At 31.9% G+C, this 16,710-nt stretch overlaps 1 long non-coding RNA gene across 1 annotated transcript in view; it reads left to right on the forward strand.

Annotated features, from left to right (window-relative positions):
- Window positions 1–1,701: 1,701 nt before the first annotated feature.
- Window positions 1,702–16,710, forward strand: part of LOC126776459 (uncharacterized) — a 39,814-nt gene continuing 24,805 nt past the window's right edge. Inside the window, exons 1-2 of the long non-coding RNA XR_007669952.1 lie at window positions 1,702–1,786; window positions 2,374–2,456. This is a non-coding gene — a long non-coding RNA (uncharacterized LOC126776459). The remainder of the gene's footprint in view (window positions 1,787–2,373; window positions 2,457–16,710) is intronic.

Raw genomic sequence — 16,710 nt, forward strand, 5'->3', positions numbered from 1 at the left:
GCCTTCCTAATGGTAATTGACTCAGAGCAATTAAACAATCTTCAAGGAAGTCAACTGTGTTCCATTCCGATTCAATGAAATAGTCGGCTGAACTTTACGCCGTCAAAGGTTTTTAATCCTGAAACACTAAACATCTGGACAACTGAAAGTTTGTGAAGATACAAACAAGGAAAAAAATTGCTCAGAGTATTGAAACTTAAAATGAATATAAGTCCCTACATTATAATATTATTCTTTCTTATATATCAAATATATGTATGTGTTGACTTACATCAATGTTGTTTTTTAGTTTATATATTATTTGCTTATAGTGGTTATTGATTACCTTGTATTATTTGTACCAATTGTTCTCTGTTCAACGTAGGGTTGCCAGGAAGGGAATGCCTTTTAATATTATGCAACTCTTACATAATTATTGCCAATAAAAGTAAATAAACAAATACCACCTTCACTCTGAACATCTTAAATAGTTATGTGGAAATTTCGAGACCTTCATTTTAAAGCTAACGTCAGTACAGTAATAGTAAAAGTTGTATCCCGATTATATTTAAGCAATTCACAATACTCGTAGTTCTTTAATTTTTACAATTGAATTAATGCTTAATACATTCAAAAGACTGTTCGGCTGTATAAAAGTAATGGCGCTTATGGCCATAGATTTTTGTCAATGTAAACGAAACTTATGTTTTCAAAATCAATTAAAAAGATACATATACCGAGGTCATCAACCTTAACGTATGGTGACCAACACTATATACTTATATTATATGCGACATTCATGTTATCTTTTCACGTATCTTTCTGGTATTTTACTAAGTTAACAATTTTTACATAGTTACCACCTGACCTCTGCGAATATTTTGGGTTAAGGAATTATTTAGAATAATATACGGATGCTGCTATCTATGGCTTATCAGATTATCTAAACAATGATTTAGGAAATCACGGCTTTGAACTGATTACTTAATGTTATTCTGATTACGTGTAATTTGTAGTAATAGAGCCTTCATGATTCAGTGGATAGAACATGTAGATAACCGTTTATCGTAGATTCAAACCCGGACAAACATCACACAGTTTTAATGCTTGATTTGTGTTAAATCGCGCTTAGTGTTGGCGTTAAAATATCGCGAGGAAACCTGCATGTGACGGATTAAGTGACATATGTTTGTCATATTTTTGTCCATCAAATTACATTAGTGGAATAATCTCTAAGTACTTTACTTAAGAGGAGAGAATGCTAGTGGGACATGCGAGGACTATTAATACAACGTAGGTCAAATGTTTACCAGGGATTTTCACATCATACTTGAACACTCAGAGGGTTAAAAAAAATTAACCTATACATTTATACGTTATAATTCCAGGTTACTCATAACGTTTACGACAATTAATAGCTTTGAAGTTATTTCATATTTATATTTTGTGTTAATTTCTTCAAAAAAATCGAGCAACTTAAGTCGCTAGCAAACACCATGTTACTTTACTTTAGCTCTACATTTTTAATACGTACAGTGACCTTAATAAATGTCTTTATGACATAATTGTAATAACTTACTTCAAGTGGGAGTAACGGCAACGAACATTAAGATGTAATTTTACTTAATTATAAAAAAACCATCCCGACCTTGACACGCCACCCTCGCTTTCACGAGACATTCCGGTATCGCAACACCGCATCCTTTCGACGCGATGCGATGCGCCGGCGCAGCGCTGGTAACATCGCAGTCTCCGACGAACGCGCGTCTCATCTCCTCGCCTCAGCAGTATCAAAATATTAAATTTTGTAAGCGAAATATTTTATTATTCGGTTTTCTAAGTGTCGAGCTTTTTGTTTCATTTCTGTGCTTTCGAATTGTGAATTTATTTTTATTTTTTTTTTACTTTTATAATCAAAGGAATTTTAATTCATATTATCATATCATATCATATCCTCTACAGTTTTAAATAACAATAAAAAACCAATTAAACATTGTAACTATTTTTTTTATTAAAAAAATATTTTTGACTGACCTCAAAAATTATTGTATTCTTAAACAATGAGCTATATACTCGTAGTTATCGTTTATCGTTGTCAAATATCTAGACATTGTCCGAATCGTTTTTTTAAATAGGTTTAATTAAGTGCAATTTTTGCGTAATCAGCCGTGAGAATCATTGTTTAAACCGCCGCGGTTTTTGTTCATTCTGTTACTTTACTCTTATACAATATAGGAAATATATGTCTTCTGCACTGTAATTAATTCTGTATATACCATTATTAAGATAAATTTTTCTTTCGATATATCATAAACATTTGTTTGTTTTATATAGTTTATAGTAAAACGTTTTACAGTTACACATATTGTTATGAAATTAACTGCTTTTTCACAGCTCGTAAGCACATACTAAGTGATCTAACTTTGCTTGTGAAGTGATTTGAATCTTGTGAACTGTGAAGAAACGCCTCTGTTCTGGTGAGTCCCATTGTATATTGTTTATATATTAATCAAAGCCTATTTATAATGTAAATACATACTGACGCAAATTGAAAATGACGATATATGTTGTAAATTGAATTTTGTCCTTATAGAATGGTCCATCTGAATCAGTAATTTATATTTATTAATTAATGAAAAAATTATATAACAACGGTAAAAGCTTCTTTATTTATATTTAATGAGCCTTTCATGCCGAAGGTTGTGGGTTCGATTCCCACCCAGGACAAACATTTGTGTGAATGAATATGATTGTTTGCCCTGAGTCTGGGTGTAATTATCTATATAAGTATGTATTTACAAAAGAAAAGTAGTATATGTAGTATATCAGTTGTCTGGTTTCCATAGTGTGTATGTAAATAATGTTCCAGGATATTATTATTATGAATATGAAGTATATTTTCTTATTATTTCGGTAACGTTCTTTTGAAATAAAAAATAATTTAAACATTCTGATTTTCGCTAATAAAATATTGATTATAACTTTTTATCTATAACAATTATTAAACATTAATGCTTAAGCTTAGTAACGTAATTTCATGTAACGAGGATGCTAAATTATTATATTAATAATATTAGTTATACTAGGCACCTAATATCTGAAATAGTAAACGGGTATGAGCAAAATTGTTTTTGTCATTAGTTGGCCTTTTTGCTCATTTCTCATATGTATAAATTATATTCATTACATAACCCAATACAAGTGGGTTTCAACTAATTATTAAATTATAAAAAAAACATGTTTATGTTACGATTGAAAAAGCTAATATATTATAAACCTAATATATTATAACAATAGTGAGACAATTAGATTTCATTTTATAGTTTTTCTTCCCGCCTCGTCTTTGTGACAAAATTATGAAACGAATCTATACATTAAACTGACATGAGGATAAATTAATGATTCAAAATTGTTGAAGTTTTTAATTTTATAAACTATTTTGGTATTGTTTTATAGGTTTTTCTTCTACAATTATTATAAGTATCAAGAATAAATATTAACTATAAACTGTAATTCAATTTACATGTACGTTGAAGTAATATATTAGCATCATTATATATTAAATTAAAGACAGATTGTTATCAAAGAATAGTTTGTGCTAGCAGGAACGCCCCAAATGATCAGAATCGAATCGACTACTTCCATATTGCTTAGCCTTCCCTAAATTTAAAAACAAACAACTTTATATATAAAACCATTGAATATCTACTCATTACTACACAAAACAAAGATAGCCTTGATAATGTTTACCTCAATTGAACTTTTACAACTCCATAACAAGCTATAGCTTGTGGTTTTACTTGAGAAATGCGGTAATGACGAAAATAAGTTTTTACATAATTTTTTTTTTTATTTTGTTATAAACAAATAACTGTTTTAATCAATAATACGTTATTATAAGAATCAATGACGCACGTAATGCGCTATACAAAACGTTCGATATTTGAATGCCATATAAAAGATTTCAACGATCACACGACGGTAACTCGGAAACAACTTTTTTTAATGTTTTTAATTTTAATTTGAAGAGGTAAATTATGTATCTGTGTTATTACGAGATGAATACATTTTATTTATTTATTTTATAAGCCGCTTAAAGATCTACTACTCGTATTAATTCAAATTTAATATTTACATCTAATACAGAAAAGTAAATAAGTTAAAGCTCGCATTTGACCCACTGCTGGCCTTATTCCACAAAGCTGTTCCGATGCGGATTGGCGGATACAGATACGTTTTTTTTATAAATACAAAATGAGGAAATGAAACTTTTATAGTCTGCGCGGTTTTTAACCCAAATTCTTCGTTCAAGATTTACTTGTTCTAGCCACAGGGCTGTCTAGGCTGATATATGAATGAATATTAATAACTTTCTCCTCAAAACGGGAAAGGAGGCCTTAGCCCATCATTGGAATATTCACAGGATGTTACTTATATCATATATATAGAACCTATTAATATAATATATGACATACATACATTATGTACTTCTTAAATATCTACATACATTTGTTACTACCTCTTACGCTTAGGTCAACCATTAGTTTGTTTGCTTCCTATACAGTAAGCAGTAACAGCCTGTGAATGTCCCACTGCTGGGCTAAGGCCTCCTCTCTCTTTTTGAGGAGAAAGTTTTGGAGCTTATTCCACCACGCTGCTCTAGTGCGGGTTAGTGGAATACATATGTGGCAGAATTTCAGTGAAATTAGACACCTGCAGGTTTCCTGACGTTTTCCTTCACCGTCAATCACGAGATGAATTATAATCACAAATCACTAATTAAGCACATCAAAATTCAGTGGTACTTGTCCGGGTTTGATTTCTATAAATATGTTTATTTAATTTAAATGATTCAAAACTATCTTTGTTATATTTAAAATGTTAAGATTCAAGAGACTGCGGAAGGCTTTGTCAGTATCTCTGTATACAGCATTGGCCTTCCTACGTCGTTAATTACCGATACATGTTCTTTCTATAAATTGAAGGATAATACAAAGAGATTAGCATATTGTTTAAGTAAGGCTAACCAAACATGTAGATTGTAGAGTAAATTAAATTTATTTATATTACGTAAAGAGAGAAAAATGTTATTGTATTCACACTGATTTCTGCACAATCATGATTTTTGGAGTGATTTTGATTCTATTCTTTAATTATAGAAATAAAATTTTAAATTAAAGTTGTGCGAACTTAATTTATAATTTGTTAAATAAATCATTAAAAATAATTTTAAACTAAATATGTCAAAAAATTCAATACAATATTTATTTTTTCTTTGAGATAATATATTTAATTATAATTTATTAAATTTAATACAAAATTTCATTAAATATAGCGAAATCTTGACTTAAAAATATTCAAATTAAATTAAGACATGCAATTTGTGACTAAATAATGTGTCGTAATGCGACCAATCCGAATTGGTGCAGTATAGTGGAAACTCCAGACTCTATTTACAGCGTTATATGCTAGTTGTTACCATAACTTTACTTATATATTACCTTATATATTTCTTAGTGATAGAAATCTAATATTTCTTTACAAGATTATGCATGATATTTATAATTTTCTTTTGATTTCGAAATCTTCGGAGTAAAACAAATCTAGGGAATATTAAATCCATATCTCAAATGCCAGGACCATATAACGCGTATATATGGGTTTCGACACTTTTAATTATTTCAAAAAGAAATGTTATGCTGCTATAGAATTCAATAATTTCAATCGAATCGCATAAAAAACTAATCAGACATTATTATTCTTCATAATTATTAAATACCACCTCATTGGTAACGTGATACATACAAACATAGATATTTTAATTTTATGAAATAGTTTTAATTCATGTTATCGATATTCGACACTATTCTTGTGCATACTGTTTTGTCCATGGTACATTTATACACCATGTACTAATGTCGTATTTATTACCTTTGATATGTATTTTTGTTAGAGTGCCTTAGTATTAAATAAATAAACAAATTTTAAGGGCATTTAGCCCAGGCCTAAAGAGAAAGAAGCAACTTTTCACTACACCTCGTAGTGTTATGTAACTATTGCATACAACATTAATATTATTTTAATTACAAAAACTGTCATTCGGTTTGAGAACAAATATAAATATCTATTTTTTTGTTGTCAAAATTTTTGTGGGTAGTCCAAGTTAAAATTTAAATGTGTTGATTGCTAAACGAGTTAAAAAGCAGTGGAAAATTCACTTCCCTTGAATAATAAATAAAAGAATCGACGTTACATACAATCTTAATGAGAGAACGTATAGAGATGTAACACATAGTTAATTTTTTTAGTTTTCATTTAGAAAAAATAATAATAGTCACTCTTGTTATCTCCCGTAATAGACATTACATCACGGAACATTCCGCGTAATGATAGTAAATCAAATGAGTAACGAAAATCTTGTAGCGGGTAAAAGTGCATTATTAACTTTGTATTTGAAATTACAATCTGTATTCGAAGTACACTTTTGATGTTTTGGCTCAATTACGAAGCGTTGCCAAGATACTTAAAAATCCTTTTCAACATATTTTATATTTTTAATGATAAATAATACGTATGTAGTGTTTATATATGTGTCTTTTATCGCGATGAAAGCCACTTTAAAAAATATATTTGTATAATGTACATAATATCATTGTGCTTAATATTTGCATGTGTCTAATTTCACTGAAATTCTGCCACATGTTTATTCTACCAACACGCATTGGAGCAGCGTGGTAGAATAAGCTCCAAACCTTCTCAAAAAAAGAGGAGAGGAGGGCTTTAGCCCAGCAGTGGGATATTCACAGGCTGTTACGGTTACGGTAATATTTCGGAGTTTGAAATTCGCCCACAGTGGCCAATCTAGAAGTCTAGGCAATTTCTTTCAATATTGCAAGTGCAATAGTGCAAGTGTGTGTATACTCGAATACACATTTTTTTAATTGACAACCCGACACGTTCCGAGAGAAATCAACTAATCAGAGATACCAAGAGGATCTTGATGTAAAAACGCAGTGAAATTATATCCAATTGTCTCCGGATTTTAGAATAAGAACAAAAGTTATTTTTGTAATCGTACTCTAACGAATCTTGTTCATAATAACACTACAATGTATCATTTGATAGATTATTTACTGTGTCGTAATACGTTTGACTTCTGAATATATAATAGATATTGAATAAGATTCGACATAGTCATGTGAACAGAGATGAGAATTGCTACATGTGCGATCTAATTCGTGTTCGGTGCAAGTTACGCGTTGAGCGATTTAATTGTTAATTACTACTTTATGAGTTTGTTTTAATTCCAACTTTGAGTACTAGATGGCGCTATGTAATAACGGTAATATTTCTACATCGCGATGGCAAGATTCCCTATTTAATATAGTTTACGGAAGTTTTTGAATTTTTTATAATATATATAAAAAACGGTGGCATCAAATCGTTTTATTCTTCAATAGTGTAATCAAAGTATAGAACATCTATAGGAAGTTCTTCAGTATGTTATTATTACATATATATTATATATATAATGTAATAAAAATATATGCATAACCTTTTTATACTTTATAAAATACTCTCAATTCTCAAAAGTCCTGATATACTCGTACATTGTTTCTTTAATATATTGAAGACTATGCGGAAACTAAAATAAGTACCAATGGCGTTACTTATAAAGATATTTTAGCGAGTGTTTACGAACACTGATTTATCTTTTATATTATTATTGATTTGATGTTCGAAAGAAAAAGATACAACAATAACATTTATAATTTATAAGTAAGGCCGTAAGTTTCTTTGTTTTTTATTTGGACGTATTATAATATTCGGCGTTTGTCGACTAGACCTCACGATAGAGCGTCCGTTTTGCAACATTTGCGATTATAAAACGAGTGACGGCCTTTGGGGAATCGAGTGGGCCGTCCCTTCACACACTTGCCGACTTCAAGAAGATTATTATTACTATATTAGTAAATAACATTTTTATTTTTGTTCATATTATTAGTAAATATGTTTGAAAATTTTATGTTATAAAACCCAACGGTTTAACCTTCGCTTTGTATGCCAGTCAGTTAGTCAGTGTTTGAGTTTTAATAAGTAGGTATATTAATATTCACCTATATACTATATTCACCTATACTTTATAGTTATAATTATATTCTAACTTAGTTATATCTAAGGAGATACTATGACTTTTTGCTGTGATTTGATGTCTTAGGAACGAGTCGGATGTTTATTTATTCCGACAAGTGCTATTTTATAAATGTAGAATAATGTAATAATTATATATTTTGGTGGAAGGGCTTTGTGCAAGGCTGAGTCGGTACCACTGCATTCATCACGTATTCTATCGCTAAACAGCAATACTGTGTGAGCCAGTGATACTTCAGGCACAAGGGACACAAAATTACTAATTTTTTAATAATTTTAAAGATGATATTTGTATTTTTACGGACTTGTAATATTTAATGATTGACTTTATTTAATGACTATTCATAATGTGATGCTTTTTATGAATGATGTGATAGCCTATAATTAGTAGAACATTTATCGAATAACTTTTTAACCTCTTTTTAATTGTCTATCTAATGTATACTGTTGGTTGTCCTAAATAAAAAAAAATAGTTCTAAAAGTTTAGAAATAAAAAAGGCATGCTTCATCGTGACATCGATATTAAGGCGATATATAAAGTTATTACAAATTTTAACGCCTACGTAACTCGCATAGGACAGGCCTTAAACGATACATTAATTTCACAAATAAATACAAAAGAGATAGTATTTTGTAGCTTTCAACTACACAGCGTGACTGATTATATCGGATAAACAATTTGCACGCGTATTAAGATATACCGCGATATTCACATAACATTTTTAATAACATTGGAAGTAAACACTCATTGCCAGTTTTATTCACGTTTCGTGTGTATCTTTAGTCATACTTTAAAGTTAAGACAATATATAGATTTTTGTATTGTATTATACATAGTACGTAATCGTAAAACTTCGATTGTTATGCTGCCTGGAAATCTAAACATCCCATTAAATAAAGGCTGATGAACAAGGCTGTATATTTAATAAAATATGTTCAGTTTATATATATTATCTCGCAAACCAAATATGATATTGACATGGAACTGGGCTCATTCAACGCGTAATGATATGTAATGACAATGAGCAAAATCGGTACAACTGCTTTTTAGGAAAAATAAAAAATAATAAAAAAAGCAAACTCACAAAATTTTTGGAATCGATTTGTATTCAATATTTATTATTCCTCACCTCTGGGAAGTTAGTCGTGTGGATCTTACGGGCTGCACCCAATTTTTTTGTATATTGATTTTAATGCTTTGGAAAGATATTGTATTCAACATGGAGCGGACGTGACGTAATCACAGCCTCCGTGAATCAATACCTTATTTTATATATTAATCTGATTATGTTTATAATAATAATTATGTTATTACTTGTAACATATATAATTATGTCGTACGTAGGAGTAAGTGGCGATTTGAAATTGATATACGAGTAAGTAATAATTAATATATCTTAGTTTGGATGTGTATGATGAGGCCGAGCTTTTATCATTACCGTCTTTTTCTATATTTTCCATTAAAATGAAACAACCTGTGTAAATCCCATTGTTGGGTTAACGCCTCATCTTCTTTTGAAGAAAAGACACAGAACTGAATTCACCATGATGCCCCAACGCGTGTTAGTACACACGTGTTACAGGATTTTCACAACTTGCAACTTTCAGCGAAGTTTTCACCATCGAGCATAGAACGAATTATAAACACAAATTAAACAAATGAAAATTCGGTGGCTAACAATTGAAAACTCGCTTGTATTCGAGCCTGCAATTTGCGGCGGGCCACAGCATGTTTGCATTTGAAGTCCGCAATCCGTAGGTCAAAGTGCGATGCGAAAATTTTGCAACAATCATTTAAACATGGAATTTAAAATCGATTAGTGACAGATACGAATGCGTCGCTGTGATTGATTGTCATATCAGTTATATACATGTTATTTACTATTTGTTACATTAAAGAAAGCGTTCAAAAGTAAATAAGATTATAATGTTTGATCAATTCTATTGATATTATATTGATACAATGTCAAATCATCATTTTTATTATGTTGAATTTTGGAAGATTATATTTCCTTATTTATTTATTTGGGAGCTCCAAATAAATAAATATATATAAAAAGTATATATATTATAAAAAAGTTATGAGCAATTAAAAATATAAAGCAAGTAAAATAATGAAAGGGCACGAACACATAGACTATGTATAAGTTGAATTGCTTTGTAGGCCTTATAAGCTTGTGCGAAGCCCCGGGTTGCGCCAGTAAATGTTATTGGGGTTTTCTCTTTCAGTCTGGAAGTTTGCAATGTACAAGACCTCGCCTCGGATAGCACGTAAAGTCTGTATCGTATCTTACACTTGAACTCTTTACGGTCGTATCGAATGTCCTGTCTCACGGATGGGACATCAATTTGCTTGACTTGACTGGCTTATATTTACCCGACCCAGGATATGAAGCTATCACCAGTCCTACAAGCTAGCCACCGTGTCAACCAGATTTTTTGTCTGCAATAAAAATACAATTATTATGCGATAGCGAATTTATTATCTGAATTTATTGTTAAGAAATACTAAAATCGTTATTATTATTAATATATGATACTTTTGACGTGTTTCGTAAAAATAAAAGTTTATTTTAATAAATATCACTATGAAAATAGGGAAAAGATTTTATATATTTAAATTTCATTTTATTAAATAATATAATTTACTTAAATTAATTTAAAAATTATATATTTTTAAGAGAGTTCCTCATTCGCCATATGTCATCCTAAAGGTTCATCAACTGAATTAACAACCTGCCAGGGAACAATGGCTTTTATACCAAATTAAAATAAAGTTTATAATGTAATTAAATGTTAAACTAGAGCCAATGAACGTTATTCAATACTTTAAGCACCATCTGTATACCTTCAAACATTCTCTCTTAAAAGTCACGGTCAATTGGTTGCTTTCAAAAATTATTTTTGTCGCTTCGATGTTTATAACGATTTTCGAATGCAGTATTAAGGGCTGTTTTTTGAAATTAAATGTCAAGCAATGTTTTTGACTTCGAAATGGTGGAAAACCAAATTGATATTTATTACCGTTGCGATAGTAAGATATTTTGTTATGTTTATATTTTTTACTGATTTTATTGACTTTTCGAAGGTTTTTAAATAACGCAAAAGTATTTGTTTTGATGAAATGTGCCATAAATATATATTCATATGAATACTAGTATTCGACCGCCCTTTCGCTGGTGTCTTAAAAGGAGGTGGTTGGTGTTTATACCTAAGTATAAAAAGTAGCACATGTCCTTTCTTGCGTTTCAGACTCGTCTGGGTCTGGGTAGTAGATGGTTTTGTCTGGGTAGGTACTACCCACTCATCAGATATTCTACCGCAAAACAGCAGTACTTGGTATTGTTGTGTTCCGGTTTAAAGAGTAAGTGAACCAGTATAATTACTAACACAAGGGACATAACATCTTAGTTCCCAAGGTTGTTAGCACATTCGCGATGTAAGCCATGGTCAACATTTCTTACAATGCCAAAGTCTATGAGTATTGATGACCACCTACCCTGGTAGCCCAAACGCTCGTCTGTCTACCTAGTCTATAAAAAATCATCAAAATCAGTTCAGTGGTTCAGCCTTGAAAGCCTAACACACAGACGCAGTTACTTTCGCATTTATAACATTAGTAAATATATGAACCCGTGACCCTCGTTACGACTTAATAACATAAATACTTAAATATTCTTATTACAGTGAACTTAAACAACGTAAGCAACATTCGCACGTGTAAAATTACACCAATTAAACTAAGTACCTGTTACGCAATACGTTCTAAATACTTATTTTAATGACGAAGCGCTTAGACGTTCGTTGCGTTGACGAAAATATTAATACTTAACTTGTAAAACTTTACTTAACTTAACCCTTAAAGTTTTTAATTAAAAAAAAAAAATTACACGACCACAATCAATCTTTCAATTTTGGCTTTTTCAGAATGCTTTGATGTATTCTATATACATGACCATCTCAGTTCTTTAATGCAATGAAATTTATAGAGCTAACTATAACTCGAAACTCTACGTGAATACGATCCTGAAATGTCAGAAAGTGATATGCGACTTTGATTATAATCTAATTAAAGGATATGCACGTCAAAAATTTTCAACATTTAACGAGTGATACTCGAAGTGAGTGTAGAAGATAACTTAGTATTCCAATTTTTCTTTCAGTCGTTTATGCAATGTTTGTATATTTCTATCATCATACTAATCCCATCTGTGGGACATTGAACTGTTGTTACAAATCATTATAGTCATTGATCAGCTATAATTATATGAGGTAATCGTACAGCGGCCGGAGACGTTTATTTGTTTAAATATTACTGCATTACACGATATGATTCAACTTTCATCGCACGGCATGCGCGCGCAGCGTAACCGCACGCACAAGCTTTCACCCACACTCCCGCGTCGATCTCAGATCGCGGACTATTGAGATTTATTATTAGAAACATCGTTTTTGTTCACATATAACTTAAGTTCATTGTACTTTACGATTAATTACATTATAAACGATCATCAGCTGGATTTTTTAACGGTCGTATGTGATATATACATAGAGTTTGTGACTTTTTACGTATTTCTCGGATATTTACGGATATATAGTGTCATTTGATTACTTAGGTTATATTTATATTTGTCTCGCCCGTATAATTCGCTTGGAGAGATCGCTACTTAGTGATAAGACAACCTTTAAACCTATATATATCCATAACCAATATGTATGAAAATTTTTGTACTTATAATCTTCGTGTAAATAGACCACATCCTGAGTTATATTTACAAACAGACATCCTTTGTATCCATGTTTAACATATGTTCACTTTACCAATTAACCAATATTAATGAGTAAAAACAAAATACAATAACATCATTGCATTATAACAGCTAAGTACTGTTTCCCATCACCTTATGCAACAAGATAAATTCGTTAGAACCTCTTTGGGCTGGTGCAGACGGGGCGTGACTATGCTCGAATACTGCGCCTGCGTACTGGGTTTTGTGCAATCTGGGTGCCATCTACTTCATTTGAATAGTGATTAATGTGCCACTGAGAAGATTTGTCGCTTTTTCCACCACGCTGCTGCAATGCGGGTTGGTGTAATTTTGAGAGAGCTAGTGTAATTATAGGATATAACATCTTATATCGTAGTGTGACGGTCTAAGGAGTGGTTTATACTTCCAGTAGTGGTAATGTCCGTGATGGAAGGTGACCCATTTCCTCGTCTGCCTATTCTATCAGATAAATTTAAAAATATATCTCTTTGCTTTCGAGAACATTTTCTATATAATGTAATCCAATTTTAATTGTAACCGAATATGAATCAATATTCAGATTTATCTTTTTTTAATCCATTTCGTATTAAGTTACAATTTACTAATAAATTATATTATTTATGTATGATAGTGTGAACCGAGCTTAGCGCCGTATCGATTTTGGATCTCCGACAGAAACAGAATTGATGGTATCTCATGGGAATCGCCGGTACAGACGCTGATGGCTTTGGCGTAACAACGATGACATAATTCCGAGTGACATAACACGAGATGTTCGCGAAGATGTGTATTAGAATGGATGCTATTTATTAGATCGGTTTATATACCTCATATTGCAGTAATTTATATTCACATATATCGAATCACAACTTATTAACTAATTTATATTCTTAAATGTATATTTCCAGCAACCATTTCGTATCTTAGAACAAAACATATAACTTAGAAAAAAACATAACGTTTGGATACTAAGGTAAAACCTATCTCTCATAGCCAGCGCTCATCGCAATGCGTTAGCCACAAAGTCTATACTAATGTTCTAATCTATAATAAATGCGAAAGTTACTTTGTTTGTCTGTTACGTATTCACAGTTAAATCGAAGAACCGAATTAAATAAAGAGTTTGAAAAGCGGCGAAGCTGCGGGCGAAAACTAGTATATTATATTCATTCCTCTTAAAATCCTAATATATACATTTTTTAAATCAATTAAATATAAATTGATTACACTAAAACAGTAAATACGATGAGTTTTCTAACTTTCAATGATTGGGCGACTGTTGTGATTCATTCACAAGAATTATTACAATTACGAAATATTAAAATTGCCTTGAATGTAACAATAAATAATAAGATTATTTGATATTTATTGTTGTAAACGTTTATTTGATTGACCTCAACATCAAATAAATCGCAGCTCAACAAAGCGCCATAAAAACGAGACAGCAAGACAGAAGATTAGGCTTTTGTGGGGAAATTGCGATGTGAAAATAAGGTCGTATGATTTCATACAATATGTGGCTTGTATTGTTCGTATTTTAAAACCAAATAATCATTGATCAAAAGACATATTGAAAAACAAAGGGTTACAATTTATACATTAATTGTTAATGTAATTTAATATGTATGTTGCACATGGTAAGAAAGTGGTAAGAACGCGTGAATCTTAACCGATGATCGTGGGTTCAAACCCGGGCAAGCACCACTGAATTTTCATGTGCTTAATTTGTGTTTATAATTCATCTTGTGCTTTAACGGTGAAGGAAAACATCGTGAGGAAACCTGCATGTGTCTAATTTCATTGAAATTCTGCCACATGTGTATTCTACCAACCCGCATTGGAGCAGCGTGGTGGAATAAGCTCCAAACCTTCTCCTCAAAAAGGGAGAGGAGGCCTTAGCCCAGCAGTGGGACATAAACAGACTGTTACTGTTACTGTTGCACATGGATCATGGATTGTGTGTAAGTTTTTTAGATTTCATATATATATATATATATATATTTATTATTTAATTGAAGTTAATAGTATATAGTAAAAGAGTAAAGTAACAGCCTGTAATTGAGAAGGTTTGGAGCTTACTCCACCACGCAGCTCCAATGCGGGATAGTGGATACACGTGGCAGATTTTTGTCCGCCACATCCAAGCTTCTTCACGATGTTTTCCTTCACCGCGGAGTCCGAGATGAATTACAAACACAAATGCACTCGATATGAATTTTCAGTGGTGCTTGCCTGGGCTTAACTCAATAGACCTAGACATACGTTGTTGCCATAAGAAGTAACTCAGTGTATTTTTCTTAAGCGAATTTGTCATTTGTCTCGACTCAACCACCCACATGGTTGCGGGAAAACCACAGTCATGGAACTGCGTCATTTAACACACGGCGCAGTTCCCAGACAAATGGTAGAAGCGTTTATATTTCTTGCTTACAACCAGATATATCTTTCCATGAGTGAAAATAACCCCTAACATCTGATGTGTCGTTACCGTCTCGTAAACCATGAGTCGTGATAACTCGTAAAGTTTGACATTAATTGTTTCAACACTTGGAACCTTTTACGACCTTTATCCCTTATCAGATCTGATGACACGTTCGTGCTGCGATTGCGAAAGTATGCGAATAAGTGTTCTCATTTCACAATTGAAAATGGAGTTAAGGATCATTGGGATAAAGGTGATTTTTTTTCCCATTAGTATGTGACTTCCACCTAATTGATTCTGCTGAATGCATCTTTGCACTCACTTTCGGAGTCGGACGATACATGATATGTTTACAAACTAAAAAAATATTTTGTATCTATGTGGTTTAAAATAATGATTTATTGAACGGAAACAAAATTTACAAGCAGACATATTTCCAAAATAATTTTTTAATGTTAGAGGTTTGTGGGTTGAACGGGTAGTTCCTACCTTAGATCAAGCTCATCTAAATAATTTTCTTACCCTTACCATCATTTAAGTTTTAATCTCTTAATAAAGCTCTGCTTAGTTTGGGATCAGATGACCATGTGTGAATAATGTCCCAGGATATTAAAAAAAGACTAGAGTCGCATTGAGAGGGATTTGACGAGCCGGTTGGCGTGATTGGTAGATACTTGCCTTTCACGCCGAAGGTTGTGGGTTCGATTCCCACCCAAGACAGACATTTGTGTGCATGAACATGTCTGTTTGTCTTGAGTCTGGGTGTAATTATCTATATAAGTATGTATTTAAAAAAAAGTAGTATATGTAGTATATCAGTTGTCTGGTTTCCATAGCACAAGCTTTATACAAGCTGAATTTGGGATCAGATGGCCGTGTGTGAAAAATATACCAGGATATTATTATTATTATAGATCTTTCTTCAAAAATGAAGGATTTTCACCTACTGTGACATATATTTAGTTTAGTTTATATTTAGGGATGACTATTGACACAGTTACAAAAGCCGAGATGGCCTAGTGGTAAGAACGCGTGAATCTTAACCGATGATCGTGGGTTCCAACCCGGGCTAGCACCACTGAATTTTCATGTGCTTAATTTGTGATTATAATTCATCTCGTGCTTGACGGTGAAGGAAAACATCGTGAGGAAACCTGCATGTGCCTAATTTCACTGAAATTCTGCCACATGTGTATTCCACCAACCCGCATTGGAGCAGCGTGGTGGAATAAGCTCCAAACCTTCTCCTCAAAAAGAGGTGCGGAGGCCTTTAGCTCAGCAGTGGGACATTCACAGGCTGTTACGGTTACGGTTACGGTATTGACACAGTGTTCATTTTCAAAAGAGAAGATGACCATACTATCAGATGATCCATTGCCTATCATATG

This window comes from Nymphalis io, chromosome 20 (assembly GCF_905147045.1).
Source record: "Nymphalis io chromosome 20, ilAglIoxx1.1, whole genome shotgun sequence".
Lineage (NCBI taxonomy): Eukaryota > Metazoa > Arthropoda > Insecta > Lepidoptera > Nymphalidae > Nymphalis > Nymphalis io.